The sequence below is a fragment of the Eleutherodactylus coqui genome, chromosome 1 (assembly GCF_035609145.1).
Source record: "Eleutherodactylus coqui strain aEleCoq1 chromosome 1, aEleCoq1.hap1, whole genome shotgun sequence".
NCBI lineage: Eukaryota > Metazoa > Chordata > Amphibia > Anura > Eleutherodactylidae > Eleutherodactylus > Eleutherodactylus coqui.
The window spans coordinates 208,957,599-208,984,157 of NC_089837.1; the positions used below are offsets into that span (position 1 = coordinate 208,957,599).

The 26,559-nt window shown below is 47.2% G+C and overlaps 1 protein-coding gene and 5 pseudogenes across 1 annotated transcript in view; 5 read left to right on the forward strand and 1 right to left on the reverse strand.

The window, feature by feature from the left end:
• Positions 1-26,559, reverse strand: part of ADAT2 (adenosine deaminase tRNA specific 2) — a 628,714-nt gene that overhangs the window by 422,632 nt on the left and 179,523 nt on the right. The gene's annotated exons all lie outside the window — the stretch shown is intronic.
• LOC136575123 (rab-like protein 3) lies at positions 2,083-11,813 on the forward strand (annotated as a pseudogene).
• Positions 13,689-14,677, forward strand: LOC136575281 (rab-like protein 3; annotated as a pseudogene).
• On the forward strand, positions 16,553-17,541 carry LOC136575438 (rab-like protein 3; annotated as a pseudogene).
• On the forward strand, positions 19,417-20,405 carry LOC136575595 (rab-like protein 3; annotated as a pseudogene).
• Positions 22,786-23,400, forward strand: LOC136575753 (rab-like protein 3; annotated as a pseudogene).

Genomic DNA, 26,559 nt, shown 5'->3' on the forward strand with positions numbered 1-26,559 from the left:
CGGCAAGGATGGGGGGAATAAGGGGCGCTCTGTGAGGCTTCATAATCTTGCTGAGGTGCGGCGGTCTCACGTAGAAGGTGCTCAGCAGGCTGCTCCTGGAACTGCAGGAAGGCAAGCGTTCCTGGATCTTCTTGTAAATTACGTATTACAGGTAGCGGTCCGAATAATGCCGGACTCATACAGCCGTATGTGGAATCTGCTTACGGAGTCCTGCAGTGGATCCCAGCTGTGAGCCCGGCCGTGGCCCTGCATATGTCCGTGTACTGCGCATAACTGCGTCCTCACACAGGCGGTCATGCGCAGTACACCTTTATTTGCTTATATTTCCCGCGCCGCCGCTTAGCAATGATGCGGGTACCTGCAACCCGTACACAATGTAGTTGCGTATAGGCAGCGGGTATATCCGCGACCATGGAGCACAATGAGCTCTATGTCGTGGATATCCGCAGTAAAATAGAACATGCTGCGTTCTGTTTTCTGCAAGTGATTACGTAATTCGGACCCGCTAATTTGAGCGGAATTGTGCAATCCAATACATTTGATTGATCTATGTATTACCGCTGATCAAACGCATGTGGAATTTGCAATTTCTATCCAGTCATGTGAGCCCGGCCTAATGGTAGATCTCTACTTTTTTATCAAGTGACTGGGGACCGCTCCACGAGGCCAACAGCACTGCTCCAGGCACTTCGTGACTGTTGGTTGCTGGGAGCAAGGAGATTTGAAATTTCCTGGGCCCCGCGGCTCCTGCGAATGTGTCCGGCAGTTTGCCGGGGGGCGTATGTGCAGAAGCCGGAAAGGTCCATGGAGGATGATCGTATCGGGATTCAAATGCGGAGGCCTCCGGTGAGATGTTTCATCTCCTCGCACTAATTGCAACAGTGAGGGGAGATGAAACTTCACCTTTTTAAAAAACTTTTAAATGATCGCAATTTGATCCCCGTGACATCTCCAGGCTCTCGGCTACCTCTGGTAGCTAGGAGCAGGGAGATTTTAAATTTCCCTGGCAATCCTTGACTTGTGCGCATGTGTCCGCCATAATGCTGACAGGCGCATGCACTGAAGCCGGGGTCAGGTCCGTGGATAAAAATCCCATCGGGGGACAAATCCAAGGACCTTGGGTATGTAATTACATCTCCCCTCACAGGTCAATCCGTTAGACGGAGATGAAACTTTAACTTTTTAAACTTTTTTTTTACACTTTTTAACTCTCTGTGATCCCCGTTATCCGATGGTTGGATAACGGTGATCATGTGACCAGGAACCACATATAGCCGTCCCCGGTGACATGTCCCTGCACTCGGCTATCTTTGACAGCCGGGTGCAAGGAGATTTTGAATTTGCCGGGCTCTCCAGCCTTCTGCGCATGCACGCCACATTGGCACATGTGCAGAAGCCCGTGGTAGGCCCTGATCGCATGGGAACATCATGGAAGAGGGGGGTGAGTATTTTCACCTCCCCTCATGGATCTGATCTATGAGGAGAGGAGGTGAAACTTTAACTTTTTAAAACTTTTTTTTTCACTTTTCCATGATCACGGCGGTCCCCGATGCTATCTCCTTCCTCCTGGCTACCTTCAGGAGCTGGGAGCCCAGAGATTTCAAATTTGCCGGGGCTCCTGGCCTTCTGTGCTACCTCCGGGCACCGACAGCATGGAGCTGTCACGTCCATAGCCCACGGGGCTTTAATCCCTGCAGGATGCATGTTTTACGTCCTCAGGGATTAAAGCCCACTTAGCTAGGATGTAAAGACACTATGGGCTGGCCACTAAGGGGTTAAAAATGATTGCAATAGCTGGTGCTAGGTAACTCAGGTTTTGGAAAATCGTCTTTGGTCCATTTGCTGTGTCATTACCAAGTCCTGGGAAACCCATCATAGACTGTTAGCTGTTCGGCGGATGTCCGGCTTCATGAGTATTGGAATAGGACCCTGTAGGAGAAGACATTTTATATTGAGTTGTGGGATGTTGAAGGGTCGGTGGGAAGTGCATGCAGCATGAAAAGCACCAGAGCCGTGTTCTACAATGGTGTTAACGGTATTGTCCTCGTTCATGATCTCACAAACAAGTAGACATCTCATAACATGTACCGCTGGTGCTTAGAAGCTTTGAATCGAGATCTACAGCCAACGGGGGTACTGGTGACCAACGGGGACTATGACCGGGAGCAGTTTGCAAGCAACCAGATCCCTCTGCTGGTAATCGGCACCAAACTAGATCAGATCCCAGAGGCAAAATGGAACAAGATTCTAAACCACACTGCGGTTTTTTTTTGCTGAGGACAGCGATCACAGGCACTGGCAATACAGGGCGCTGGTGTCCTGTTGCCATGGCAACCAGCCAGGCTCTTTGCGATTATATCGTGAGAGCCTGGTTACTTCACAGAGGGAGCGTGCTCCCTCTGTGAATCCTTCCCATGCCGCGATCTACATAGATCGCGGCAGGAAAGGAGTTAACAGCCAGGGGCGCATCTCTGATGCAACCCCGCTGTTGCAGCTGCCGGATAGTGCGAGATTGCTTAGGATCTCGCGCTATCCCAAGGATGTAAATTTACGCCTTGTTGCAGTAAGTACCCTGCTGCCAGGACATAAACTTATGCCCTGTAGCGGGAAGGGGTTTAAAATGCCTCCACCAAATGTCCGGCTTCATCATTGTGTCATATGTGATGGATCTTGAGTCCCAAACAGCCTCACCCGAACCAAAGATTGTGAAACAAATACACAAGACACTTTCATTTGGTGTTTAATTGACAACATTTTATTTGAAATAACATTATATTTTTATTCAGTGTCTCAAATGTAAGATCAGACCAATTGCTATAAGAAGACACTGAAAATGGTGCATCCCCGACTCACAAAGAGTCATCATCCAGCACTCAGGAGAGGAAAAACCCCCTGTGGAGGAAACCTCTGCGGAGCCATGGCTGGAGGACGGCCCTCCCTCTGGGCTTAGGGGGTTAATGCCAATATTTACAGCATCTTTTATCAGAATTGATACATTTTATCATACTTACAGTAATACATCCTATAACAGAACATTACATATGACAGTTATTAGTAAACAAGGCGAGGGCAAAGCAGAGGCCCCGTGTGATGCCTAATGGAGATATCCAAATGTGACCTCTCCGGGCAGCGGATACTGGATATGACGGAGATCTGGCTGCAGCATCTGTCACCCCATGGATCGCTAGGGATAATAGACATGATCTGGCTGGCTGCGCAGTTATGGCTGATCGGGCTGGCTAGGTAAATATGGCTGATCTGGCTGGCTAGGCGGGTGTCCCCTCCTCCCTCACAGATGGTGAAGCTCCAGGTCTCCAGACACACCAAGCACCATGCTGCATCTGGCCGTATCCCCTTCCGTCATGGAGTTTTCTTGGATAGGCTCTTTATGACATAGGCCTAGCTGTGGATGACATCAGCACAGTTGCCGTGGTTACTGCAGGTGTTTATCACCAAGGCCTCATCCACTTGAAGTCACCCATAATTAACTGTTTAATGACTGGTACTCTCTTTTCTACAGAAGCCTATTAAAAAAATAAAATAAAATGATTGCAATGTAAAGTAGGTATGGTAAGTGTTAACCCCTTAGTGACAAAGCTTTTTAGTTTTTTTTTTATTTTCGTTTTTTCCTCCCCCCTTTTAATAAAATCGTAACTCCTTTATTTATACATCGATGTAGCTGTATGAGGGTTTGTTTTTGCGGGCCGAGTTGTATTTTTCAATGGTATTAGTTAATGTACCACATAATGTACTGGAAAAACATAAAAAAAAATTCTAAGTGGAGAGAAATAAAGAAAAAATCAAATTGGTACGTCTTATTTCTACGGCGCACAAACTGCAACAAAAATGACATGATAACTTTATTCTATGGGTCAGTGCGATTACTACGATACCAAACATATATTTCTTGCCTTTGTTGTACTACTTGTATTTTTTTCAACGACTTTTAATTTTTTTAATAATCATTTTCTGCCGCCATCTTCTGTGCGCAATAACTTTTTTATTTTTCTGCTGACATAGTTGTGCGATGGCTCATTTTCTGCAGGACATCCTGTAGTTTGCGTTGGTACCATTTTGGAATACATACCACTTTTTGTTCGCTTTTTATTGAATTTTTTTTGTGGAAACAGAGTGACCAAAAACTTGTGTGAACAGCCTCATTGAAATGAATGGGAGCGTTGTACAGCGTTTAGTGCTGGAAAAGCAGCGCTAAATGCTTTAGAAAGATGTGGCTTGGTGTGTTTTTTGGAATGTCTAGAATGAATTATTGGATTTACAATGATAGGCATTCTGCCATGACAGCCCTGAGGCCTTTCAGAAGGCCGAGGCTGCCATGACACCCGCACGACTCCCTCCGACTTCATCGTAGGGGGCCGTACGGGATGATGTTCAGGGGATTTAAATGCTGCTGTCAGAATTGATTAACTGCTCCGATGAGCAGTTTATCACACCTGTTGCTACTTGGTGTCGGCTGTAAGAAACAGCCCGTGCCTGCGATGTATGGAGGGAGATCGCCTCGTAATCATTTTTCATAAATAGACCACCGATACAGGCCATTGCAGGTGACATTATCTGTCCTCAGCGTTATCACTGTGTTCTCTGTGCTGTTACATAGGACTGCAAGTGACATCTGCTGTACTACAGTATATCATCTGTTCTCAGCGTTATCACTGTATTCTCTGTGCTGTTACATAGGACTTCAGGTGACATCATTATCTGTCCTCAACGTTATCACTGTGTTCTCTGTGCTGTTACATAGCACTGCAGGTTACATCTGCTGTACTACAGTACATAATCTGTCCTCCGTGTTATCACTGTGTTCTCTGTGCTGTTACATAGGACTGCAGGTGACATCATTATCTGTCCTCAGCATTATCACTGTGTTCTCTGTGCTGTTACATTGGAGAGCAATTTAACAGTACTGTACTGTACTAGTGTATTACACGTCGCTGATGATGGAGAAGGGTGGGTTGCACTAGCAGCAGAAGGAGGAGGAGATGCCAAGCAGGAGATCACATGGGTGCAGCAGCAAGGTCACGTGGGCCGGCACATGCCTGTGATATTAGAGTCAACCAATGTTAGTAGAGAAAAAATTTTGGCTAAAAAAACAGCCTTACATGAAATCAGCCTTAGTAGATGTCAATGCTAGTAGAGGTTTTACTGTGTATACTCGTATATATATGAAATTAGACTGTGATAGTACGATGAGTTCACTGTAGTTGAGAGACTATACTTGATTCTGCAAAGACTGGCAAATCGATAGTGTTACCAGAATCCTGCAGTCTTGTGTTGCCAAGTGTTATATTAATAAAGTATACAAAACTGTGTTACAACACTGAAGCCTGCATGTTACCTGAAGTGTTTGTACCATTGAAACCCACACGCCAGTTGAAGTGCCCGTACTGTTGATTCATGTACACTGCTTAACTACAGTCTGTGAAACTAACAGTGACTGTACCACTAATTGGCTGCCAAGTAAAGAGTGTTAAAACTTGCTGCAATGTTTGCTTCGTCTTGTAGCTCTCCTTCAAGGCGGGACACCCCCACAGATGACCAGTTGTAGTGCCATTGCTGACTAGGAGGAGAAGAAAGGCAAGACTCCAGTGGACAAAAGGGCACAAAATGGAATCACTGAGCAGTGGAAAAACATTACCTGATCAAATGAATCCAGATTACTGTTACACCGTGCTGATAGGAGGGACAGAATGAGGCACAAGCAGCATGGAGTGATGAACCCTTCCTACTAGGTGTCAGGCTGGTAGAGGTGGATAATGGTGTTGTGACTGTTTTCTTGCACACGCTGGGTCCTCTGATGCGTAGGGATGGATGCTATGATGAATTGGCATAGCCTGAAGGTCAAAGGTGGCTCAACACGCTACTAGATCGGTCTTTCTAAGAAAGTGGCCATTCAGTGTATGTGGTCCAATATACAGTACTAAAGAACTCCAAAGAGCCTGTTAGAAGAAGCTAGGTTTATACTGCAGCAAGAGATAGGGTGTTGAACAAGCAAGTAGGCTGATATCAGGTAATTTCTGCTTACCTCTCTGGATTCAGGACTACGTCTGCAGCCAGCCCATCGCCAAGGTTGCTTATTGTAATGCCTCTGTGCTGTCTCTGCAAGAACTCCATACTCAGTACTCTGTCTATCACCCTCCTACACACTGGAGGGAAATGGGCATCCAAATATAGACTTTGCTAGAAAAATATAGGTAACACAACTTTCTGTGCCACATGCACCCCCAAGCTGCCCTGCTATTTTGGTTTCCCACTGACTGTAACAACCAGGCTATGGCTACTTCCATACCCTATGACAGTGATGACAAACCTTTTAGAGACTGAGTGCCCAAACTGCATCCCAAAACACACTTATTTATTGCAAAGTGCCAACAGTTCAGGGGGCGGGGCTTATCACGATGTATGATTTTTACCTCCGTCGTTATAAAAAGGACAGGGCTGCTTCAAAATAGAAAGTGTGCAGATTTTGACAACTTTTTGGATGCAGAAATACTGCAGAATTCGCACGTTAATTATCGCCACGTGTAAACATACCCCAGCAGTAATAGTGACCCCCATGGCGGCCCAGCTGTAATAGTGTCCCCCACAGTGGCCCCAGTGGTAATAGTGCAACCCACAGTGACCCCAGCGATTATAATGACATCCTACAGTGGCCCCACTGGTAATAGTGACATCCCACAGCGGCACTAGTGGTTATAGTGACACTGCACAGTGGCCCCAGTAGTAATAATGAAAATTCACTGAAAAGCACCCAAAAATTGATGAATTTATTTATAGTGTTATTAAAATATAACTTTTTTTTACAAATTTTCATTTAAAATAAAATGTAACACACTACCTATAACTCAGCACACACCGGGGACTAGACAGACACTAAAAAAACAAACAAAGAACGGAAAAAAAAGTGAAAAGTGACATAATTATTGATCATATTCAGCCTTTGGATGATAAATTGGTCACGTAGTGATTGAAGTGACACAATTGCTGATGGTATTCAGCCCTCAGATGAGATATATACAGATATCACTATTGGATTTAAAGGGATATAATTAACCATCGTCTCCGATTTATTATGAGACAGTAACAATGAGATTGGGACAATGGTCCTTCACATAGAGGCAATATAAGTGTTAACTGTCCCTTGGAGGATTGTATGCTAATCATCAGAACAAGCCCCTAAAAGCATAGGCCACTGGAGGTCTCAAATTGGTGAATACCAACGTATGAGAATCACCAACCAGTGGCAACTTATGAGGAAAGAAAAAACGTATGATCTCTTGACATAGTGTCTGAAACACACTTTATCCCTTTAGTTTCCTTGTCTGTCCCCTTTTTTCTGTTCTTTGTTTGTTTTTCTAGTGTCTGTCTAGTCCCCGGTGTGTGCTGAGTTATAGGTAGTGTGTCACATTTTGTTTTAAATGAAAATTTGTAATAAAAGTTATATTTTAATAACACTATAAATAAATTCATCAATTTTTGGGTGCTTTTCAGTGAATTTTGATTTCAAGTCTAAAGGACCCCTTTGTCTCTGTGATTTTCAGTAGTAATAAAGACATCTAACAGTGACCCCAGCGGTAATAGTGACATCCCACAGCGGCACTAGTGGTTATAGTGACATTGCACAGTGGCCCCAGTAGTAATAATGACATCTAACAGTGACCCCAGCGGTAATAGTGACATCCCACAGCGGCCCCAGTAGTAATAATGAAATCCCACAGCGGCCCCCAGTAGTAATAGTGACATCCCACTGCAGCCCCCAGTAGTAATGGTGCCCCCCTGAGACCCATATACTTACCCCCTCCTCCTCGTGGAAGCACCGCCACTCCTCTGCTTGGCGCTGCTAGCAGCGCTCATCCCAGGTGCACACTGTGTCGTCAGTGTGCTGCTGGACGCCTCCTCTCCCTGCTCTCACGGAACCTAAGAGGAAACTGAAATCACAATGTGCACCTGGATCAGCACAGCTAGCAGCGCAGGTGAGTGAATACCTGCAGGGGAGCCACGGCTGCTGCCGGTATTCACTGCCGTGATGAACGTCTGACGGCGGCGTTTACCAGCAGGTAGGGCTCTGCGCACCGCCTTTGGCACGCGTGCCATAGGTTCGCCACCACTGCCGTATGGTAACACCACACCACGATGATGATTAATAAAGTGTACATGTGAATGTACTTTTATCTACACAATAAACAGTTTTATTACACACATTGTAACAGTATACAACTTTCTACTTCTCTCTCCCTTAGGAGTTTATCATCTATATTCCAATATCTGCTGACTGAAAACTACATGTTATCAGCCAATGAAAAGCTGATTGCATGTTGCTTACAGCTTCTCTGCTGTCCCCAATCACTTCATTGCTTGTTGATAAAAGTGGTTTTCCGGGCCATAACTATTGATAACATCCTCAGGATAGGCGATCAACAGTTTATCAGAAAGGATCCGCCACTCAGAATCCCCACAGATCAGCTAATTGAAGTGACAGCAGTGCTCGGGTGAGAATCATGTCACTTCAGTCCATACAAGGCACAGCACTGTACATTGCATAGTGGCTGTGCCTCGTATCGCAGCTTATATTCTTATAACGATAAGGGCTGCAGATAAGGGGGTGCTGTGGTTTTGATGAATACCACACAATATGAGCAGGAGATTCTTCATCAACTGGGAGAGGAAAAAGTGTATGAGAGTCTAGATAGAAATCCGACAGAGTGTTTTCAAAAACAATTACGCATCCTTTTCAATGAAGCCTTGGTTGAAGGAGTCATTGATCAGACTCTTGCTAATTATCTGGATGTTGCATACTTTAAAACACCGATAATATATACCCTGTCTAAAATACATAAAAATTAAAAAAAGAACCCTGGGCGGCCCATCGTCCCTGACTCTGACTCTGATTTTGATTCTTTTGGCAATTGTGTCAATTTAAAAACTGTTTTTTTGTACAGCACACATAAAAATGAAGACTTGCACCTCAAAATGGATACCCCTGTTTGTCCTGTGTTCAGAAACATACCCATTGTGGCCCTAATCTACTTACAGGACACATGGCGAGGCCTATAATGCAGGGAACAGCCGTTGGATTTCAGGGTGCAACTGAATAAATTCCAGGCCGCATTGCCCACTTGTAGAGCCCTTGAGCGGCCAAAACGATAAAGAACCCCCGCAAATGACCTAATTTAGAAAACTAGACCCCTTAATGAATTCCTGTAGGGGTGTACTGCGTATTTTTAACTCTCAGTTTTTGAATGAATCTAAGCAAAGCAGAAGGAAATAATTACGATTTTTTAGTTTTTTGGCAACTGTGTCATTTTAAAAACAATGTACAGCAAATATGTGAATGAAGACTTGCACCCCAAAATGGATACCCCTGTTTGTCCTGTGTTCAGAAACATACCCACTGTAGCCCCAATCTACTTATAGGACACATGGCTAGGCCTATAATGGAGGGAATACCCGTTGGATTTCAGGGCACAACTGAATAAATTCTAGGCCCCATTGCCCACTTGTGCAGAAAAAAATTGACTCCCTAAAAATAATCCCCCCCATCTCCATTTTTTCCCATTCTTTAAATCTTAAATAAAAGTAATAATGTAAACTGCTTGGTATGTCTGAAGACAGGGTTAATTACAGAGGCAGGTTGGGATGGGCACATGGGGCAATTAAACCGGGTATCCCATCTGCTCCCATACTTTTTGGGGGGTACTTCTTGACCTCAGCGGCAAGGATGGGGTGTAAAAAGTGGCGCTGTGTGAGGCTTCATAATCTTGCTGAGGTGCGGCTGTCTCACACAGAAGGTGCTCAGCAGGCTGCTCCTGGAACTGCAGGAAGGCGAGCGTTTCTGGATCTTCTTGTAAATTACGTATTACAGGTAGCGGTCCGAATAATGCCGGACTCACACGGCCGTATGTGGAATCTGCTTACGGAGGCCTGCAGTGGATCCCAGCTTTGAGCCCGGCCGTGGCCCTGCATATGTCCGTGTACTGCGCATAACTGTGTACTCACACAGGCGGTCATGCGCAGTACACCTTTATTTGCTTATATTTCCCGCGCCAACGCTTAGCAATGATGCGGGTACCTGCAACCCGTACACAATGTAGTTGCGTGTAGGCAGCGGGTATATCCGCGACCATGGAGCACAATGGGCTCTGTGTCACGGATATCCGCAGTAAAATAGAACATGCTGCGTTCTGTTTTCTGTAAGTGATTACGTAATTCGGACTCGCTAATTTGAGCGGAATTGTGCAATCCAATACATTTGATTGATCTATGTATTACCGCTGATCAAACGCATGTGGAATTCGCAATTTCTATCCAGTCATGTGAGCCCGGCCTAATGGTAGATCTCTACTTTTTTTATCAAGTGACTGGGGACCGCTCCACGAGGCCAACAGCACTGCTCCAGGCACTTCGTGACTGTTGGTTGCTTGGAGCAAAGAGATTTGAAATTTCCTGGGCTCAGCGGCTCCTGCGAATGTGTCCAACATTTTGCAGGGGGGCGTATGTGCAGAAGCTGGAAAGGTCCATGGAGGATGATCGTATCGGGATTCTAATGCAAATGCAGATGTTTCATCTCCTCGCCCCAATTGCATCAGTGAGGGGAGATGAAACTTCATCTTTTTAAAAAACTTTTATATGATCGCAATTTGATACCGGTGATCACGTGACTAGTAACCGCATATCGCGGCTCCCCGTGACATCTCCGGGCTCTCAGCTACCTTTAGTAGCTAGGAGCAGGGAGATTTTAAATTTCCCTGGCAATCCTTGACTTTTGCCTATGCGTCCGCCATAATGCTGACAGGCGCATGCGCTGAAGTCGGGGTCAGGTCCATGGATAAAGATCTTTGACAACTGGGTGCAGGGAGATTTTGAATTAGCCGGGCTTTCCAGCCTTCTGCGCATGCACGCCACATTGGCACATGTGCAGAAGCCCGTGGTAGGCCCTGATCGCGGGGGAACATCATGGAAGAAGAGGGTGAGTATTTCCACCTCCCCTCATGGATCTGATCTACGAGGGGAGGAGGTGAAACTTTAACTTTTTAAAACTTTTTTTTTCACTTTTCCATGATCACAGCGGTCCCCAATGCCATCTCCTTCCTCCTGGCTACCTTCAGGAGCTGGGAGCCCAGAGCTTCAAATTTGCCGGGGCTCCTGGCCTTCTGTGGTACCTCCGGGCACCGACAGCATGGAGCTGTCACGTCCATAGCCCACGGGGCTTTAATCCCTGCAGGATGCATGTTTTTACGTTCTCAGGGATTAAAGTCCACTTAGCTAGGACGTAAAGGCACTATGGGCTGGTCACTAAGGGGTTAAAAATGATTGCAATAGCTGGTGCTAGGTAACTCAGGTTTTGGAAAATCGTCTTTGGTCTATTTGCTATGTCATTACCAAGTCCTGGGAAACCCATCATAGACTGTTAGCTGTTTTGTGGACGTCCGGCTTCATGAGTATCGGGAGGGGTCCCCGTAGGAAAATACACTTTATATTGAGTTGTGGGACGTTGGAGGGTCGGTTCGAAGTGCATGCAGCATGAAAAGCACCAGAGCAGTGTTCTACAATGGTGTTAACGGTATTGTCCTCGTTCATGATCTCACAAACAAGAAGACATCTCATAACATGTACCGCTGGTCCTTAGAAGCTTTGAATCGAGATCTGCAGCCAACAGGGATGCTGTAACCAACGGGGACTATGTCCGGGAGCAGTTTGCAAGCAACCAGATCCCTCTGCTGGTGATCAGCACCAAACTAGATCAGATCCCAGAGGCAAAATGGAACAAGGTTCTAAACCACACTGCGTTTTTTGGCTGAGGACAGGGATCACAGGCACTGGCAATACGGGGCGCTGGTATCTGGTGTCCTGTTGCCATGGCAACCAGCCAGGCTCTTTGCGATTATATCGCGAGAGCCCGGCAACTTCACAGAGGGAGCGCGCTCCCTCTGTGAACCCTTCCCATGCCACGATCTACATAGATCGCGTCAGGGAAAGGGTTAACAGCCAGGGGCGCATCTCTGATGCAACCCCGCTGTTGCAGCTGCCGGATAGTGCAGATTGCTTAGGATCTCACGCTATCCCAAGGACGTAAGTTTACGCCTTGTTGCAGTAAGTACCCTGCTGCCAGGACGTAAACTTATACCCTGGAACGAGAAGGGGTTTAAAATGCCTCCACCAAAAAATGCCTCCAGAAAAAAAATGGACTCCCTAAAAATAATCCCCCCATCTCCATTTTTTGCCATTCCCAAAATCTTAGATAAAACTAATAATGTAAGCTGCATGGTATGTCCAAAGACAGGGGGTAATTACAGAGGCAGGTTGGGATGGGCACATGGGGCAATTAAACCGGGTATCCCTCCTGCTCCCATACTTTTTGGGGGGTACTTCTTGACCTCAGCGGCAAGGATGGGGTGTAAAAAGTGGCGCTCTGTGAGGCTTTATAATCTTGCTGAGGTGCGGCAGTCTCACATAGAAGGTGCTCAGCAGGCTGCTCCTGGAACTGCAGGAAGGCGAGCGTTTCTGGATCTTCTTGTAAATTACGTATTACAGGTAGCGGTCCGAATAATGCCGGACTCACACGGCCGTATGTGGAATCTGCTTACTGAGGCCTGCAGTGGATCCCAGCTTTGAGCCCGGCCGTGGCCCTGCATATGTCCGTGTACTGCGCATAACTGCGTCCTTACACAGGCGGTCATGCGCAGTACACCTTTATTTGCTTATATTTCCCGCGCCGCCGCTTAGCAATGATGCTGGTACCTGCAACCCGTACACAATGTAGTTGCGTATAGGCAGCGGGTATATCCGCGACCATGGAGCACAATGAGCTCTATGTCGCGGATATCCGCAGTAAAATAGAACATGCTGCGTTCTGTTTTCTGCAAGTGATTACATAATTTGGACCTGCTAATTTGAGCGGAATTGTGCAGTCCAATACATTTGATTGTTCTGCGTATTACCGCTGATCAAACGCATGTGGAATTTGCAATTTCTATCCAGTCATGTGAGCCCGGCCTAATGGTAGATCTCTACTTTTTTATCAAGTGACTGGGGACCGCTCCACGAGGCCAACAGCACTGCTCCAGGCACTTCGTGACTGTTGGTTGCTGGGAGCAACGAGATTTGAAATTTCCTGGGCTCCGCGGCTCCTGCGAATGTGTCCGGCAGTTTGCCGGGGGGCGTATGTGCAGAAGCCGGAAAGGTCCATGGAGGATGATCGTATCGGGATTCAAATGCGGAGGCCTCCGGTGAGATGTTTCATCTCCTCGCACTAATTGCATCAGTGAGGGGAGATGAAACTTACTTCACCTTTTTAAAAAACTTTTAAATGATCGCAATTTGATCCCCGTGACATCTCCAGGCTCTCGGCTACCTCTGGTAGCTAGGAGCAGGGAGATTTTAAATTTCCCTGGCAATCCTTGACTTTTGCGCATGTGTCCGCCATAATGCTGACAGGCGCATGCACTGAAGCCGGGGTCAGGTCCATGGATAAAAATCCCATGGGGGGACAAATCCAAGGACCTTGGGTATGTAATTACATCTCCCCTCACAGATCAATCTGTTAGACGGAGATGAAACTTTAACTTTTTAAACTTTTGTTTTTACACTTTTTAACTCTCTGTGATCACCGTTATCCGATGGTTGGATAACGGTGATCATGTGACCAGGAACCACATATAGCCGTCCCCGGTGACATGTCCCTGCACTCGGCTATCTTTGACAGCCGGGTGCAAGGAGATTTTGAATTTGCCGGGCTCTCCAGCCTTCTGCGCATGCACGCCACATTGGCACATGTGCAGAAGCCCGTGGTAGGCCCTGATCGCATGGGAACATCATGGAAGAGGGGGGGGGGTGAGTATTTTCACCTCCCCTCATGGATCTGATCTACGAGGGGAGGAGGTGAAACTTTAACTTTTTAAAACTTTTTTTTTCACTTTTCCATGATCACAGCGGTCCCCAATGCCATCTCCTTCCTCCTGGCTACCTTCAGGAGCTTGGAGCCCAGAGCTTCAAATTTGCCGGGGCTCCTGGCCTTCTGTGCTACCTCCGGGCACCGACAGCATGGAGCTGTCACGTCCATAGCCCACGGGGCTTTAATCCCTGCAGGATGCATGTTTTTACGTTCTCAGGGATTAAAGTCCACTTAGCTAGGACGTAAAGGCACTATGGGCTGGTCACTAAGGGGTTAAAAATGATTGCAATAGCTGGTGCTAGGTAACTCAGGTTTTGGAAAATCGTCTTTGGTCTATTTGCTATGTCATTACCAAGTCCTGGGAAACCCATCATAGACTGTTAGCTGTTTTGTGGACGTCCGGCTTCATGAGTATCGGGAGGGGTCCCCGTAGGAAAATACACTTTATATTGAGTTGTGGGACGTTGGAGGGTCGGTTCGAAGTGCATGCAGCATGAAAAGCACCAGAGCAGTGTTCTACAATGGTGTTAACGGTATTGTCCTCGTTCATGATCTCACAAACAAGAAGACATCTCATAACATGTACCGCTGGTCCTTAGAAGCTTTGAATCGAGATCTGCAGCCAACAGGGATGCTGTGACCAACGGGGACTATGTCCGGGAGCAGTTTGCAAGCAACCAGATCCCTCTGCTGGTGATCAGCACCAAACTAGATCAGATCCCAGAGGCAAAATGGAACAAGGTTCTAAACCACACTGCGTTTTTTGGCTGAGGACAGGGATCACAGGCACTGGCAATACGGGGCGCTGGTATCTGGTGTCCTGTTGCCATGGCAACCAGCCAGGCTCTTTGCGATTATATCGCGAGAGCCCGGCAACTTCACAGAGGGAGCGCGCTCCCTCTGTGAACCCTTCCCATGCCACGATCTACATAGATCGCGTCAGGGAAAGGGTTAACAGCCAGGGGCGCATCTCTGATGCAACCCCGCTGTTGCAGCTGCCGGATAGTGCAGATTGCTTAGGATCTCACGCTATCCCAAGGACGTAAGTTTACGCCTTGTTGCAGTAAGTACCCTGCTGCCAGGACGTAAACTTATACCCTGGAACGAGAAGGGGTTTAAAATGCCTCCACCAAAAAATGCCTCCAGAAAAAAAATGGACTCCCTAAAAATAATCCCCCCATCTCCATTTTTTGCCATTCCCAAAATCTTAGATAAAACTAATAATGTAAGCTGCATGGTATGTCCAAAGACAGGGGGTAATTACAGAGGCAGGTTGGGATGGGCACATGGGGCAATTAAACCGGGTATCCCTCCTGCTCCCATACTTTTTGGGGGGTACTTCTTGACCTCAGCGGCAAGGATGGGGTGTAAAAAGTGGCGCTCTGTGAGGCTTTATAATCTTGCTGAGGTGCGGCAGTCTCACATAGAAGGTGCTCAGCAGGCTGCTCCTGGAACTGCAGGAAGGCGAGCGTTTCTGGATCTTCTTGTAAATTACGTATTACAGGTAGCGGTCCGAATAATGCCGGACTCACACGGCCGTATGTGGAATCTGCTTACGGAGGCCTGCAGTGGATCCCAGCTTTGAGCCCGGCCGTGGCCCTGCATATGTCCGTGTACTGCGCATAACTGCGTCCTTACACAGGCGGTCATGCGCAGTACACCTTTATTTGCTTATATTTCCCGCGCCGCCGCTTAGCAATGATGCGGGTACCTGCAACCCGTACACAATGTAGTTGCGTATAGGCAGCGGGTATATCCGCGACCATGGAGCACAATGAGCTCTATGTCGCGGATATCCGCAGTAAAATAGAACATGCTGCGTTCTGTTTTCTGCAAGTGATTACATAATTTGGACCTGCTAATTTGAGCGGAATTGTGCAGTCCAATACATTTGATTGTTCTGCGTATTACCGCTGATCAAACGCATGTGGAATTTGCAATTTCTATCCAGTCATGTGAGCCCGGCCTAATGGTAGATCTCTACTTTTTTATCAAGTGACTGGGGACCGCTCCACGAGGCCAACAGCACTGCTCCAGGCACTTCGTGACTGTTGGTTGCTGGGAGCAACGAGATTTGAAATTTCCTGGGCTCCGCGGCTCCTGCGAATGTGTCCGGCAGTTTGCCGGGGGGCGTATGTGCAGAAGCCGGAAAGGTCCATGGAGGATGATCGTATCGGGATTCAAATGCGGAGGCCTCCGGTGAGATGTTTCATCTCCTCGCACTAATTGCATCAGTGAGGGGAGATGAAACTTACTTCACCTTTTTAAAAAACTTTTAAATGATCGCAATTTGATCCCCGTGACATCTCCAGGCTCTCGGCTACCTCTGGTAGCTAGGAGCAGGGAGATTTTAAATTTCCCTGGCAATCCTTGACTTTTGCGCATGTGTCCGCCATAATGCTGACAGGCGCATGCACTGAAGCCGGGGTCAGGTCCATGGATAAAAATCCCATCGGGGGACAAATCCAAGGACCTTGGGTATGTAATTACATCTCCCCTCACAGATCAATCCATTAGACGGAGATGAAACTTTAACTTTTTAAACTTTTTTTTTTACACTTTTTAACTCTCTGTGATCACCGTTATCCGATGGTTGGATAACGGTGATCATGTGACCAGGAACCACATATAGCCGTCCCCGGTGACATGTCCCTGCACTCGGCTATCTTTGACAGCCGGGTGCAAGGAGATTTTGAATTTGCCGGGCTCTCCAGCCTTCTGCGCATGCACGCCACATTGGCACATGTGCAGAAGCCCGTGGTAGGCCCTGATCGCATGGGAACATCATGGAAGAGGGGGGGGGGTGAGTATTTTCACCTCCCCTCATGGATCTGATCTATGAGGAGAGGAGGTGAAACTTTAACTTTTTAAAACTTTTTTTTTCACTTTTCCATGATCACAGCGGTCCCCAATGCCATCTCCTTACTCCTGGCTACCTTCAGGAGCTGGGAGCCCAGAGCTTCAAATTTGCCGGGGCTCCTGGCCTTCTGTGCTACCTCCGGGCACCGACAGCATGGAGCTGTCACGTCCATAGCCCACAGGGCTTTAATCCCTGCAGGATGCATGTTTTTACGTTCTCAGGGATTAAAGTCCACTTAGCTAGGACGTAAAGGCACTATGGGCTGGTCACTAAGGGGTTAAAAATGATTGCAATAGCTGGTGCTAGGTAACTCAGGTTTTGGAAAATCGTCTTTGGTCTATTTGCTATGTCATTACCAAGTCCTGGGAAACCCATCATAGACTGTTAGCTGTTTTGTGGACGTCCGGCTTCATGAGTATCGGGAGGGGTCCCCGTAGGAAAATACACTTTATATTGAGTTGTGGGACGTTGGAGGGTCGGTTCGAAGTGCATGCAGCATGAAAAGCACCAGAGCAGTGTTCTACAATGGTGTTAACGGTATTGTCCTCGTTCATGATCTCACAAACAAGAAGACATCTCATAACATGTACCGCTGGTCCTTAGAAGCTTTGAATCGAGATCTGCAGCCAACAGGGATGCTGTGACCAACGGGGACTATGTCCGGGAGCAGTTTGCAAGCAACCAGATCCCTCTGCTGGTGATCAGCACCAAACTAGATCAGATCCCAGAGGCAAAATGGAACAAGGTTCTAAACCACACTGCGTTTTTTGGCTGAGGACAGGGATCACAGGCACTGGCAATACGGGGCGCTGGTATCTGGTGTCCTGTTGCCATGGCAACCAGCCAGGCTCTTTGCGATTATATCGCGAGAGCCCGGCAACTTCACAGAGGGAGCGCGCTCCCTCTGTGAACCCTTCCCATGCCACGATCTACATAGATCGCGTCAGGGAAAGGGTTAACAGCCAGGGGCGCATCTCTGATGCAACCCCGCTGTTGCAGCTGCCGGATAGTGCAGATTGCTTAGGATCTCACGCTATCCCAAGGACGTAAGTTTACGCCTTGTTGCAGTAAGTACCCTGCTGCCAGGACGTAAACTTATACCCTGGAACGAGAAGGGGTTTAAAATGCCTCCACCAAAAAATGCCTCCAGAAAAAAAATGGACTCCCTAAAAATAATCCCCCCATCTCCATTTTTTGCCATTCCCAAAATCTTAGATAAAACTAATAATGTAAGCTGCATGGTATGTCCAAAGACAGGGGGTAATTACAGAGGCAGGTTGGGATGGGCACATGGGGCAATTAAACCGGGTATCCCTCCTGCTCCCATACTTTTTGGGGGGTACTTCTTGACCTCAGCGGCAAGGATGGGGTGTAAAAAGTGGCGCTCTGTGAGGCTTTATAATCTTGCTGAGGTGCGGCAGTCTCACATAGAAGGTGCTCAGCAGGCTGCTCCTGGAACTGCTGGAAGGCGAGCGTTTCTGGATCTTCTTGTAAATTACGTATTACAGGTAGCGGTCCGAATAATGCCGGACTCACAGGGCCGTATGTGGAATCTGCTTACGGAGGCCTGCAGTGGATCCCAGCTTTGAGCCCGGCCGTGGCCCTGCATATGTCCGTGTACTGCGCATAACTGCGTCCTTACACAGGCGGTCATGCGCAGTACACCTTTATTTGCTTATATTTCCCGCGCCGCCGCTTAGCAATGATGCGGGTACCTGCAACCCGTACACAATGTAGTTGCGTATAGGCAGCGGGTATATCCGCGACCATGGAGCACAATGAGCTCTATGTCGCGGATATCCGCAGTAAAATAGAACATGCTGCGTTCTGTTTTCTGCAAGTGATTACATAATTTGGACCTGCTAATTTGAGCGGAATTGTGCAGTCCAATACATTTGATTGTTCTGCGTATTACCGCTGATCAAACGCATGTGGAATTTGCAATTTCTATCCAGTCATGTGAGCCCGGCCTAATGGTAGATCTCTACTTTTTTATCAAGTGACTGGGGACCGCTCCACGAGGCCAACAGCACTGCTCCAGGCACTTCGTGACTGTTGGTTGCTGGGAGCAACGAGATTTGAAATTTCCTGGGCTCCGCGGCTCCTGCGAATGTGTCCGGCAGTTTGCCGGGGGGCGTATGTGCAGAAGCCGGAAAGGTCCATGGAGGATGATCGTATCGGGATTCAAATGCGGAGGCCTCCGGTGAGATGTTTCATCTCCTCGCACTAATTGCATCAGTGAGGGGAGATGAAACTTACTTCACCTTTTTAAAAAACTTTTAAATGATCGCAATTTGATCCCCGTGACATCTCCAGGCTCTCGGCTACCTCTGGTAGCTAGGAGCAGGGAGATTTTAAATTTCCCTGGCAATCCTTGACTTTTGCGCATGTGTCCGCCATAATGCTGACAGGCGCATGCACTGAAGCCGGGGTCAGGTCCATGGATAAAAATCCCATCGGGGGACAAATCCAAGGACCTTGGGTATGTAATTACATCTCCCCTCACAGATCAATCCGTTAGACGGAGATGAAACTTTAACTTTTTAAACTTTTTTTTTTACACTTTTTAACTCTCTGTGATCACCGTTATCCGATGGTTGGATAACGGTGATCATGTGACCAGGAACCACATATAGCCGTCCCCGGTGACATGTCCCTGCACTCGGCTATCTTTGACAGCCGGGTGCAAGGAGATTTTGAATTTGCCGGGCTCTCCAGCCTTCTGCGCATGCACGCCACATTGGCACATGTGCAGAAGCCCGTGGTAGGCCCTGATCGCATGGGAACATCATGGAAGAGGGGGGGGGGTGAGTATTTTCACCTCCCCTCATGGATCTGATCTATGAGGAGAGGAGGTGAAACTTTAACTTTTTAAAACTTTTTTTTTCACTTTTCCATGATCACAGCGGTCCCCAATGCCATCTCCTTACTCCTGGCTACCTTCAGGAGCTGGGAGCCCAGAGCTTCAAATTTGCCGGGGCTCCTGGCCTTCTGTGCTACCTCCGGGCACCGACAGCATGGAGCTGTCACGTCCATAGCCCACGGGGCTTTAATCCCTGCAGGATGCATGTTTTTACGTTCTCAGGGATTAAAGTCCACTTAGCTAGGACGTAAAGGCACTATGGGCTGGTCACTAAGGGGTTAAAAATGATTGCAATAGCTGGTGCTAGGTAACTCAGGTTTTGGAAAATCGTCTTTGGTCTATTTGCTATGTCATTACCAAGTCCTGGGAAACCCATCATAGACTGTTAGCTGTTTTGTGGACGTCCGGCTTCATGAGTATCGGGAGGGGTCCCCGTAGGAAAATACACTTTATATTGAGTTGTGGGACGTTGGAGGGTCGGTTCGAAGTGCATGCAGCATGAAAAGCACCAGAGCAGTGTTCTACAATGGTGTTAACGGTATTGTCCTCGTTCATGATCTCACAAACAAGAAGACATCTCATAACATGTACCGCTGGTCCTTAGAAGCTTTGAATCGAGATCTGCAGCCAACAGGGATGCTGTGACCAACGGGGACTATGTCCGGGAGCAGTTTGCAAGCAACCAGATCCCTCTGCTGGTGATCAGCACCAAACTAGATCAGATCCCAGAGGCAAAATGGAACAAGGTTCTAAACCACACTGCGTTTTTTGGCTGAGGACAGGGATCACAGGCACTGGCAATACGGGGCGCTGGTATCTGGTGTCCTGTTGCCATGGCAACCAGCCAGGCTCTTTGCGATTATATCGCGAGAGCCCGGCAACTTCACAGAGGGAGCGCGCTCCCTCTGTGAACCCTTCCCATGCCACGATCTACATAGATCGCGTCAGGGAAAGGGTTAACAGCCAGGGGCGCATCTCTGATGCAACCCCGCTGTTGCAGCTGCCGGATAGTGCAGATTGCTTAGGATCTCACGCTATCCCAAGGACGTAAGTTTACGCCTTGTTGCAGTAAGTACCCTGCTGCCAGGACGTAAACTTATACCCTGGAACGAGAAGGGGTTTAAAATGCCTCCACCAAAAAATGCCTCCAGAAAAAAAATGGACTCCCTAAAAATAATCCCCCCATCTCCATTTTTTGCCATTCCCAAAATCTTAGATAAAACTAATAATGTAAGCTGCATGGTATGTGCAAAGACAGGGGGTAATTACAGAGGCAGGTTGGGATGGGCACATGGGGCAATTAAACCGGGTATCCCTCCTGCTCCCATACTTTTTGGGGGGTACTTCTTGACCTCAGCGGCAAGGATGGGGTGTAAAAAGTGGCGCTCTGTGAGGCTTTATAATCTTGCTGAGGTGCGGCAGTCTCACATAGAAGGTGCTCAGCAGGCTGCTCCTGGAACTGCAGGAAGGCGAGCGTTTCTGGATCTTCTTGTAAATTACGTATTACAGGTAGCGGTCCGAATAATGCCGGACTCACACGGCCGTATGTGGAATCTGCTTACGGAGGCCTGCAGTGGATCCCAGCTTTGAGCCCGGCCGTGGCCCTGCATATGTCCGTGTACTGCGCATAACTGCGTCCTTACACAGGCGGTCATGCGCAGTACACCTTTATTTGCTTATATTTCCCGCGCCGCCGCTTAGCAATGATGCGGGTACCTGCAACCCGTACACAATGTAGTTGCGTATAGGCAGCGGGTATATCCGCGACCATGGAGCACAATGAGCTCTATGTCGCGGATATCCGCAGTAAAATAGAACATGCTGCGTTCTGTTTTCTGCAAGTGATTACATAATTTGGACCTGCTAATTTGAGCGGAATTGTGCAGTCCAATACATTTGATTGTTCTGCGTATTACCGCTGATCAAACGCAAGTGGAATTTGCAATTTCTATCCAGTCATGTGAGCCCGGCCTAATGGTAGATCTCTACTTTTTTATCAAGTGACTGGGGACCGCTCCACGAGGCCAACAGCACTGCTCCAGGCACTTCGTGACTGTTGGTTGCTGGGAGCAAAGAGATTTGAAATTTCCTGGGCTCCGCGGCTCCTGCGAATGTGTCCGGCAGTTTGCCGGGGGGCGTATGTGCAGAAGCCGGAAAGGTCCATGGAGGATGATCGTATCGGGATTCAAATGCGGAGGCCTCCGGTGAGATGTTTCATCTCCTCGCACTAATTGCATCAGTGAGGGGAGATGAAACTTACTTCACCTTTTTAAAAAACTTTTAAATGATCGCAATTTGATCCCCGTGACATCTCCAGGCTCTCGGCAACCTCTGGTAGCTAGGAGCAGGGAGATTTTAAATTTCCCTGGCAATCCTTGACTTTTGCGCATGTGTCCGCCATAATGCTGACAGGCGCATGCACTGAAGCCGGGGTCAGGTCCATGGATAAAAATCCCATCGGGGGACAAATCCAAGGACCTTGGGTATGTAATTACATCTCCCCTCACAGATCAATCCGTTAGACGGAGATGAAACTTTAACTTTTTAAACTTTTTTTTTTACACTTTTTAACTCTCTGTGATCACCGTTATCCGATGGTTGGATAACGGTGATCATGTGACCAGGAACCACATATAGCCGTCCCCGGTGACATGTCCCTGCACTCGGCTATCTTTGACAGCCGGGTGCAAGGAGATTTTGAATTTGCCGGGCTCTCCAGCCTTCTGCGCATGCACGCCACATTGGCACATGTGCAGAAGCCCGTGGTAGGCCCTGATCGCATGGGAACATCATGGAAGAGGGGGGGGTGAGTATTTTCACCTCCCCTCATGGATCTGATCTATGAGGAGAGGAGGTGAAACTTTAACTTTTTAAAACTTTTTTTTTCACTTTTCCATGATCACGGCGGTCCCCGATGCCATCTCCTTCCTCCTGGCTACCTTCAGGAGCTGGGAGCCCAGAGATTTCAAATTTGCCGGGGCTCCTTGCCTTCTGTGCTACCTCCGGGCACCGACAGCATGGAGCTGTCACGTCCATAGCCCACGGGGCTTTAATCCCTGCAGGATGCATGTTTTACGTCCTCAGGGATTAAAGCCCACTTAGCTAGGATGTAAAGACACTATGGGCTGGCCACTAAGGGGTTAAAAATGATTGCAATAGCTGGTGCTAGGTAACTCAGGTTTTGGAAAATCGTCTTTGGTCCATTTGCTGTGTCATTACCAAGTCCTGGGAAACCCATCATAGACTGTTAGCTGTTCGGCGGATGTCCAGCTTCATGAGTATTGGAATAGGACCCCGTAGGAGAAGACATTTTATATTGAGTTGTGGGATGTTGAAGGGTCGCTGGGAAGTGCATGCAGCATGAAAAGCACCAGAGCCGTGTTCTACAATGGTGTTAACGGTATTGTCCTCGTTCATGATCTCACAAACAAGTAGACATCTCATAACATGTACCGCTGGTGCTTAGAAGCTTTGAATCGAGATCTACAGCCAACGGGGGTACTGGTGACCAACGGGGACTATGACCGGGAGCAGTTTGCAAGCAACCAGATCCCTCTGCTGGTAATCGGCACCAAACTAGATCAGATCCCAGAGGCAAAATGGAACAAGATTCTAAACCACACTGCGTTTTTTTTTGCTGAGGACAGCGATCACAGGCACTGGCAATACAGGGCGCTGGTGTCCTGTTGCCATGGCAACCAGCCAGGCTCTTTGCGATTATATCGCGAGAGCCCGGCAACTTCACAGAGATCGCGGCAGGAAAGGAGTTAACAGCCAGGGGCGCATCTCTGATGCAACCCCGCTGTTGCAGCTGCCGGATAGTGTGAGATTGCTTAGGATCTCGCGCTATCCCAAGGACGTACGTTTACGCCTTGTTGCAGTAAGTACCCAGCTGCCAGGACGTAAACTTATACCCTGGAACGAGAAGGGGTTTAAAATGCCTCCACCAAATGTCCGGCTTCATCATTGTGTCATATGTGATGGATCTTGAGTCCCAAACAGCCTCACCCGAACCAAAGATTGTGAAACAAATACACAAGACACTTTCATTTGGTGTTTAATTGACAACATTTTATTTGAAATAACATTATATTTTTATTCAGTGTCTCAAATGTAAGATCAGACCAATTGCTATAAGAAGACACTGAAAATGGCGCATCCCCGACTCACAAAGAGTCATCATCCAGCACTCAGGAGAGGAAAAACCCCCTGTGGAGGAAACCTCTGGGGAGCCATGGCTGGAGGATGGCCCTCCATCTGGGCTTAAGGGGTTAATGCCAATATGTAACAGCATCTTTTATCAGAATTGATACATTTTATCATACTTACAGTAATACATCCTATAACAGAACATTACATATGACAGTTATTAGTAAACAAGGCGAGGGCAAAGCAGAGGCCCCGTGTGATGCCTAATGGAGATATCGAAATGTGACCTCTCCGGGCAGCGGATACTGGATATGACGGAGATCTGGCTGCAGCATCTGTCACCCCATGGATCGCTAGGGATAATAGACATGATCTGGCTGGCTGCGCAGTTATGGCTGATCGGGCTGGCTAGGTAAATATGGCTGATCTGGCTGGCTAGGCGGGTGTCCCCTCCTCCCTCACAGATGGTGAAGCTCCAGGTCTCCAGACACACCAAGCACCACGCTGCATCTGGCCGTATCCCCTTCCGTCATGGAGTTTTCTTGGATAGGCTCTTTATGACATAGGCCTAGCTGTGGATGACATCAGCACAGTTGCCGTGGTTACTGCAGGTGTTTATCACCAAGGCCTCATCCACTTGAAGTCACCCATAATTAACTGTTTAATGACTGGTACTCTCTTTTCTACAGAAGCCTATTAAAAAAATAAAATAAAATGATTGCAATGTAAAGTAGGTATGGTAAGTGTTAACCCCTTAGTGACAAAGCTTTTTAGTTTTTTTTTTATTTTCGTTTTTTCCTCCCCCCTTTTAATAAAATCGTAACTCCTTTATTTATACATCGATGTAGCTGTATGAGGGTTTGTTTTTGCGGGCCGAGTTGTATTTTTCAATGGTATTAGTTAATGTACCACATAATGTACTGGAAAAACGTAAAAAAAAATTCTAAGTGGAGAGAAATAAAGAAAAAATCAAATTGGTACGTCTTATTTCTACGGCGCACAAACTGCAACAAAAATGACATGATAACTTTATTCTATGGGTCAGTGCGATTACTACGATACCAAACATATATTTCTTGCCTTTGTTGTACTACTTGTATTTTTTTCAACGACTTTTAATTTTTTTAATAATCATTTTCTGCCGCCATCTTCTGTGCGCAATAACTTTTTTATTTTTCTGCTGACATAGTTGTGCGATGGCTCATTTTCTGCAGGACATCCTGTAGTTTGCGTTGGTACCATTTTGGAATACATACCACTTTTTGTTCGCTTTTTATTGAATTTTTTTTGTGGAAACAGAGTGACCAAAAACTTGTGTGAACAGCCTCATTGAAATGAATGGGAGCGTTGTACAGCGTTTAGTGCTGGAAAAGCAGCGCTAAATGCTTTAGAAAGATGTGGCTTGGTGTTTTTTTGGAATGTCTAGAATGAATTATTGGATTTACAATGATAGGCATTCTGCCATGACAGCCCTGAGGCCTTTCAGAAGGCCGAGGCTGCCATGACACCCGCACGACTCCCTCCGACTTCATCGTAGGGGGCCGTACGGGATGATGTTCAGGGGATTTAAATGCTGCTGTCAGAATTGATTAACTGCTCCGATGAGCAGTTTATCACACCTGTTGCTACTTGGTGTCGGCTGTAAGAAACAGCCCGTGCCTGCGATGTATGGAGGGAGATCGCCTCGTAATCATTTTTCATAAATAGACCACCGATACAGGCCATTGCAGGTGACATTATCTGTCCTCAGCGTTATCACTGTGTTCTCTGTGCTGTTACATAGGACTGCAAGTGACATCTGCTGTACTACAGTATATCATCTGTTCTCAGCGTTATCACTGTATTCTCTGTGCTGTTACATAGGACTTCAGGTGACATCATTATCTGTCCTCAACGTTATCACTGTGTTCTCTGTACTGTTACATAGCACTGCAGGTTACATCTGCTGTACTACAGTACATAATCTGTCCTCCGTGTTATCACTGTGTTCTCTGTGCTGTTACATAGGACTGCAGGTGACATCATTATCTGTCCTCAGCATTATCACTGTGTTCTCTGTGCTGTTACATTGGAGAGCAATTTAACAGTACTGTACTGTACTAGTGTATTACACGTCGCTGATGATGGAGAAGGGTGGGTTGCACTAGCAGCAGAAGGAGGAGGAGATGCCAAGCAGGAGATCACATGGGTGCAGCAGCAAGGTCACGTGGGCCGGCACATGCCTGTGATATTAGAGTCAACCAATGTTAGTAGAGAAAAAATTTTGGCTAAAAAAACAGCCTTACATGAAATCAGCCTTAGTAGATGTCAATGCTAGTAGAGGTTTTACTGTGTATACTCGTATATATATGAAATTAGACTGTGATAGTACGATGAGTTCACTGTAGTTGAGAGACTATACTTGATTCTGCAAAGACTGGCAAATCGATAGTGTTACCAGAATCCTGCAGTCTTGTGTTGCCAAGTGTTATATTAATAAAGTATACAAAACTGTGTTACAACACTGAAGCCTGCATGTTACCTGAAGTGTTTGTACCATTGAAACCCACACGCCAGTTGAAGTGCCCGTACTGTTGATTCATGTACACTGCTTAACTACAGTCTGTGAAACTAACAGTGACTGTACCACTAATTGGCTGCCAAGTAAAGAGTGTTAAAACTTGCTGCAATGTTTGCTTCGTCTTGTAGCTCTCCTTCAAGGCGGGACACCCCCACAGATGACCAGTTGTAGTGCCATTGCTGACTAGGAGGAGAAGAAAGGCAAGACTCCAGTGGACAAAA